The following is a 7,514-nucleotide window of genomic DNA, read 5'->3' on the forward strand; positions in this document are numbered from 1 at the left end:
TTGCTGCAAATGGCATTATTCCATTCTTTTTATGGCTGAGTAGTATTCCATTTTATATACGTACCACATCTTCTATCTATATCCCTTCATCTGTTGATGGTCATTTAGGTTGTTTCCATGTCTAAGCTATAGTGAATAGTGCTGCTGTGACATAGGGGTGCATATATTTTTTGAATTATAGTTTTGTTAAGATGTATGCCCAGGAGAGGAGCGGGATTGCTGGATCATATGGTAATTCTATTTTGAGTGTTTTGAGGAACCTCCACACTGTTTTCCACAGTGGCTCTACTGATTTAATTTCCAACACTGTAGGAGGGTTCCCTTTGCTCCATACCCTCTCCAGCATTTGTTATTTGTAAACATTTTAATGATGGCCATTCTGACTGATGTGAGGTGTAGTTTTGATTTTGAACATTCTGGTTTTTGATTTGCGTTTCTCTAATAATTAGTGATGTTGAGCATCTTTTCACGTGCCTGTTGGCCATCTGTATGTCTTCTTTGGAGTAATGTCTATTTAGTTCTTATGCCCATCTTTTGATTGGGTTGTTTTCTACTGTTGAGTTGTATGAGCCATTTGTATATTTTGGAAATTCAGCTCTTGTCAGTTGTATCATTTGCAAATATGTTCTCCTATTCCACACGTTGTCTTTTTGTTTTGTTTATGGTTTTCTTTGCCATGCAAAAGCTTATAAGTTTGATCAGGTCCCATTTGTTTATTTTTGCTTTTATTTCTATTGCCTTAGGAGACTGACCTAAGAAAACATTGGTATGATATATGTCAGAGAATGTTTTGCCTATGTTCTCTTCTAGGAGTTTTATGGTGTCATGTCTTATATTTAAGTCTTTAAGCCATTTTGAGTTCATTTTTGTATATGGTGAGAGGATGTGTTCTAACTTCACTGATTTACCTGCGGCTGTCCAACTTTGCCAACACCACTTGCTGAAGAGACTGTCTTTTTCCCATTGTATATTCTTGTAAAGGAGGCTAGTTTTTTTTTTTGTTATTGTTTTGGGGTTTTTTTTGTGGTACGCGGGCCTCTCACTGTTGTGGCCTCTCCCGTTGCAGATCACAGGATCTGGATGCGCAGACCCAGCAGCCATGGCTCACGGGCCTAGACGCTCCACGGCATGTGGGATCCTCCCGGACCAGGGCACGAACCCGTGTCCCCTGTGTCGGCAGGCGGACTCCCAACCACTGCGCCACCAGGGAAGCCCGAAGCTGAGCTCTTGAACTGGAGTGACCCTTCCGAGAGGGTCTGTGTTGGGCTACGATGGCCTGACCTTCACACTCCACGTCAGTCATTTCTTGCCGTGCACCTCGGGTGAGGAACCCAGGCAATTTCCAAACTCACTGCCAGCTGAAGGCTTTCTGTGGGATGCACCCCCAGCAGCTGGGGCCACAAGTCCTTCGTTGAAGAAATGCACCCCACGTGGATATTTCAAATGGAACGGTGTCTTTCAAAACATACTCTCCTATCTCCTCATTATATAGATCCTGTGGCCAAAAATAGGAAGTCACATAAAGTCCCATATTAACAACCCCCCCAGCCAAATACTTCTTTTCACAGAAACCACAGTACCCTCCACAAAGTGCACATTTGATCAGGCCACTCCCCTATTGAAAACATATCATGGCTTTGCATCCCTCCAAGGTCAGAAATCAAAATCCTTTAAATGGACCTCAAAGCCTTGCATGGCGTGGCCCCTGCTGTGTTCCCCAGCATCACATCACGCTTGCTGTGCCAGCCACGACACTGCCTTCAATATGCCTCCCACCATAGCACGTCTTCAACAATCCTGTGAAGGACCTTATTTTGCTGTAGGGAAAAAAAACCCCTTCTAGTATGTATGTGTGTTGCCAGACTTGAAGTTTGGGACATTGGTTAGTTTGTAATCAACCATCCATTGCCTAATTGCACTTGCAGCTGCAGAATTGCTACCATGGTGATGAATATTGCTGTCCAAAATATTGGCCTTGATCTGATAGGGTGTACTGACTTGCTACCCAAATTGATGTCTCCCTCCAGAGGAAGATGCCTGTTGCTTTGAAATACGTAGGTATCTGTGCACGTGTCTCTTGATGAACTGTCAAGATAGAAAAGGAAATCCAGAGAAAGTGCCAGGCAGGGCACTTTGCGGTGGGCAAGTCCCCACCTCCACTTTACTACTGCACTGGAGGTGTAAATTGTGTCAACTGTGGGTCTGCTCAGCTAACGCCCTGCATAGTGGACTAATAACTAGGTTCACGTTAAAGAAGTCCTTTGGGGTGAGGGAGTGAGAATGCCTAATACAGGCTAAGAAAGACAAAAGGTAAAGCCAAGGGTACAGAATCCTAAGATGAAGCTGTTTTAAGTAGGCTGATTCAGCCTCTGGCATAGTGAAAATCTGGGGCTCTGAGTCAAAGGCTTGGGAAAGAGTTCCCCTTTATCTCCCTCCTCTACCCCGTAACTCCTCACATTTCCGGAAGGCTTCCCCCAAATCCCTCTCAGGTCTTAGAGAACGTGGCTCTTTCTCTCCTCTTACCAAGACCCACTGCTTCAAGAGTTAACTCCAAGGACACATTGATCCCCACAATCTATTGGTCTTTGTGTATCGGAAATCACAAGATGGGATTTTCCAGCCACCCACCAGAGCAACTGAGAAGGGCTTCCTCTCATCCTCCCAAGCTACCACTTCTACCGAATCCATATCTTATTTCTCACCTCCTCCACCTCTACCACTTAATTTGCTCTGCAGAGAAAGTCCCTAAGTTTTACTGGAAACCCAACTTCCATCCTAGTAGACCCTGTTGTCACAGAAGGGAATGAGCAGAGAATTGCAAGGCTAGCAGATGACTCCCCGGTTCATACAAAGACACATGGGGCTTCCCTGGTGGCGCAGTGGTTGGGAGTCCGCCTGTCGATGCAGGGGACACGGGTTCGTGTCCCTGTCCGGGAAGATCCCACATGCCGCGGAGCGGCTGGGACCGTGAAGCATGGCCGCTGAGCCTGTGCGTGCGGAGCCTGTGCTCTGCAATGGGAGAGGCCACAGCAGCGAGAGGCCCGCGTACCGCAAAACAACAACAACAACAACAAAGAAAACACACATGGTTCTCAGAGGCATTCTTCTCAAATGCAACGGTTGTTAACTGTTATCAACAGTTACTCTAATCCAACTGTTATCAACTGTTGTTAACAATTTAATGATTTTCATGGACTCATGAAATGTATTTACAACTTTTTTAAATTGGAAAGACTTTTTTATGATGGACATTTAAAAATGCATAATCTCAGTATGAAATGAGATTTCATAATCTCATTTATGATTTTTTTATTTTTAGAATCGCTTTCCACATGCATACATAATTTACATAGTTCATCAGTACAGAGCATTTTGGATTATTCTGTTATTCCTTAACAATATATCTAAACCTTTCTTGTGTTCCTGGATAGTGAGTATTTATGTCCCTTAGTTTCTTTATCTTATAGTTCTTGAAAGATCTCTTTCAGACTTTGTCATCCATCTCTTGTGCATATATTGAAAGGAAAACAACAGTGAAACAAATTGGTTGAGATATTTCTAAGGCAGTGACTGCCACTTGGCTGACAGCAGTATAAAAATCATCCTGATGTCAGAGATGTTAAAATAAAATGGAAACGATAATACATTCCCATGGACATACCCTTTGCATAATAGAAAAATTCCCACTCTGTTGAAGCTTTTCCTCCCAGACCATCCCTCCCTTGTTTTTACCCTACAGCAATACACTATTTTGAATTTTGTGTTTATCATGTCCTTGTTTTTTTCTCCCGTTTTAGCAAATGTGTGCCCCTACTCATATTGTTTGATGTTGTTTTTGAACTTTTCTACAAATGGAACTGTATTGTCTGTATTTTTCTGACTTGGCTTTTCTTATTCGACATTACGGGAGACTCCCCCATGCTAACCTGTACAGCTGCTATTCATCTTCACTGCTGTGTCATATGCACTGTAGGCATATGACACGATTGATCATTTCTCCCATTTGGCGAACATGTGGACTGTTCCCAGGGTTTTGCTAATACAGTTTTACTACAAACATTCTCCTAGTTGTCTCCTGGCAAGCGTTTGTGAGAGTTTATCCAGAGTGTATACCCAGCAGGAAGAGGAATTTTAAGATTAAAATCAGGGAGGCCAAACTTTTCTGCGACTTTGCAGGCCGTGTGGTTTCTGATACAGCTACTCAAATCTGTCATTTTCAAGTGAAAGCAGCCTTAGACAATATTTAAATAAATGACTCTAGCTATGCCCAATAAAACTTTATTCATAAAACCAGACAGTTGGCAAGATTTGACCCTCAGGCTGTCAGTCCTGATCAAGATGATAAACTTCACTATTGTGATTACCTACAAATGCTGAGGCACCCCTTCTTTTCTTCGCTGATTATCTCTAGAGGAGACATGAGTCCTGTCTTCACTTAGTCTATGGACTGGACTGAATGACCATGTTCAGGGACCTTCAGGGAGAAAAAGAAGGGCGTGGGGACATGCTGGTGGTGATGCTTCCCAGCCCGTAGTCTGTGACCTGCAGCCATAGTCTTGGGGAAACCAAAGGCAGAAAGGGGTTGAGGCAAGGCAGGGCACTAATGCTGGCTCTGCTGGGCGTGGGTGGGAGGTGGGGGTCCTGCTTGACTGGAGGCTGGAGTCTCAGGCCAAAGCACAATTCGCATCACAGAAGTCACTGTGAAGTCACTACCAGGCAAGGGGAAATAGAAAACACAAGATAGCATTTCTTTTGGAGTTGTATGGTTTCCTTTATTAAAGAAGGTAGGAATTGCCTCTCTAGGGAAGGAACCAAGCCAACCGGGGCTTTGTCTGCCTCTCAGTGGTCATGTGTGAGCCTTGTTTCTGAACCAGGAATGACTCTGAAGCTCCTAAAGAAGGAGAGGATCTTACTGGATGTCTTACTTAGAGTCCCTGAACTGGTGGCGGACTGGCTCTTCCTCAGTTTGCGAGCTGTCCTCCCCTCCTTTGTCAACTGTGGGGTTTCCATGGCCGGATGAGGACCACTGGGAGGATGATTTCTGGGTCTTGTCCCCTGCAGGCCTGTGGTGACCTTCACGTGTCCTGCGGTGAAGGGAACTTTTCCTCGATGAAGACGGGTCCTTGTTTTCTTTTTTTCCTTCCAGGCTTCATCCCTGGGGTGGGAGACCTTCTGGCTTCCATCCCGTTTCGACATGTAGCCTATGGTCTGCAAGGTGGAGACCATGGGGGCTGCGACCTTCCCTTCAGCTCATCCAGTAGCAGGCTTGCTGGCTATGACTGCAACTGGCAACACCATGCTCATGCTGCTCCCTGGACCATCTGCCCCCGTCAAGGATGTGCTGGCAACATCCGCCAAGACCAGTTTCGTGTCCTGAAAGGATATGCTGGCAGCAACTTCAGTGGCCTCACCGGATCCACATTCTCCTGGATCCTTGATGGTAGCTCCCGCCAGGCCCATGGTCATCCCTGCCGCTGATCCTTTAGCGCTTTTCATGGCTGCAGTTGATCCATGGGGGGGCACCTGCAGTGGCCTTGCTGGATCCGCTTTCTCCTGGATCCTTGATGGTGGCTCCCGCCGGCCCATGATCATCCTTGTTGCTGATCCTTCAGCGCTGTTCATGGCTCTAGTGACGTCACAAAGGTTGTGAAGCCCAGCTTCATCCTGATCCCTTTCTCTGTGGAGCTCTGTGGTCTGAGCCAAGGGGAGGAGAGACAGGTAAGATAGAGATGACAGAAAGTGAGATCAGAACTGTCCGCTCCTCTCTCATCCTGGAGCTGAGCAACTCAAGGCCTTATACTTAGAATAACCTTTGACATCACCCAGTCTAAGCTCCCACTGGATGCAAGACCCCATGTACTGCACCCCTGTCAAATGGCCACTCCATTTTACTTGAACAGTCCCAGGGTCAGGGAAAGCACTGATACAATTCTCCATGATATACACTTTAATTTTATACCCTTGTGCTTCTCTCTCTGCAGGACAGACTCCTAGAAGTGGGGTTCCTGGGTCAAGGGATGCACACCTTCTGCATTTTGGTGACTACATGGGTTGGGCTGATTTGAATCAGCATGTCGGCGTCACGGGGAGACACAACGAAGGAAGGACTTCCTAACTGTGAATGATGTTCCACAACTGATGAGACTACCTGGGCTGGGGTAAGTGTTCAAGAAGCGACCAGACAATCAGGATGCTGTAGAAGGGATTACAGCCCTGGTGATGAGACCAGTGCAGCTGATACGATACCTAAGGTCTCTCTGAAATTCAGCCCTGTGGGACAAGGTGGAGAAGCACTCGGAACCTCTCCAGTGTGGTGAATCCCATAGTGATAGCTCGTTTGTCCCTGACCCTTTTCAACAATAGAAGGTATTTCCCAGGTGAGTCTCAGAGAGCACCAAAGGCTATGAAGGCCCTGCTCTCCCAAAGCACCCTGCCCCGTGTTCTTGAGTCTCTGTGGGTGCTTCCCACTAGGATTTTGGCATCCTCTGTAGTCGCTGCATCTCCAGTTTGGAGCATCGGGGTACTGCTGTAACTGACTACCGGTGGTCTCAGGATATAGACAAGCTTTTCCCAATGGGAAAAGAGGTCTTTTTGTGCATCGGAAGAGGGGCACAGCTGCAGATAGAAAGTACGGCCCATAGCAAGATTCAGGCACAGCTGCTGTTTCTCACGGTTGTGGATGGAGATCTTGACAAACTTCAAGGGAAGCAGCCTGGTGAGCTCTAGGGTCTTCACGGGCTTGCAACCTCTCCCCTTGGTGATCCCGGCGCATCTGACATGCTCTTCACAGACTTTCGTTGTTCGGGCCAGCAGCATGACGTCAGGTAGTGGGAAGAGGGGGCTGGTGGATGCGACGCCCACAGTCACCGTTCGGACGCGGTTGTCTAGGTCAATCAGTTCTCCTTCCTTGCTGACCTGGATAAAGTCGCTCTCAAACATGGGAGCGTACTTGAAATTGTCATACTCTCCTCCCTCGTACAGTTGTCGTTGCAGGACCCCCATGGAGGTCCTCGACACCCCCCCCTGAACAGTAGCTATTGGCCGTGTAATGAGGTAAACTCTCACCGCTCATGGCTCTCTTTGTTCAAGACAGAGCCACCAGCCACAAATTGAGTCTCGGAGAGAGAGAGAGAGAGAGGGAACGAAAGCACCTCGTCATCTCCCTGCCGGACTCTGCCAGAGTCTCTTGACCCGACCCTATTTATACTGCAAGCCCTTTGTGACGCGTCACCATCGCATCACACACCCCTTTGTTGAGCCTCCAAGCCCCCACCCCTTTGGGGCAGGCTCACCAGCCTCCCCCTAAACCAACCACCATGTCCATAGGGAACAGGCTGACCCTGCCAGGGTATAGGTGTGGGTAGGCTGGATAGTCTTTGTAATCAAAAGGTTGAGAAAACCCTCCTGCTTTTGTAAATATCTCGGTGGTTTCCAGTGTTGTTGTTGTTACAAATCTCCCTGCAGGGATCATCTTCGTGCTTCTGCTGAATGGTGTCCTGGGGATAAAATCCTGG

General features: G+C 47.0%; 1 pseudogene; it reads right to left on the bottom strand.

Annotated features, from left to right (window-relative positions):
- Nucleotides 1–4,839: 4,839 nt before the first annotated feature.
- On the bottom strand, nt 4,840–7,051 carry LOC132486872 (Golgi-associated RAB2 interactor protein 3-like; annotated as a pseudogene).
- Nucleotides 7,052–7,514: the final 463 nt, after the last annotated feature.

This window comes from Mesoplodon densirostris, chromosome 3 (genome assembly GCF_025265405.1).
Source record: "Mesoplodon densirostris isolate mMesDen1 chromosome 3, mMesDen1 primary haplotype, whole genome shotgun sequence".
Taxonomy (NCBI): Eukaryota; Metazoa; Chordata; class Mammalia; order Artiodactyla; family Ziphiidae; genus Mesoplodon; species Mesoplodon densirostris.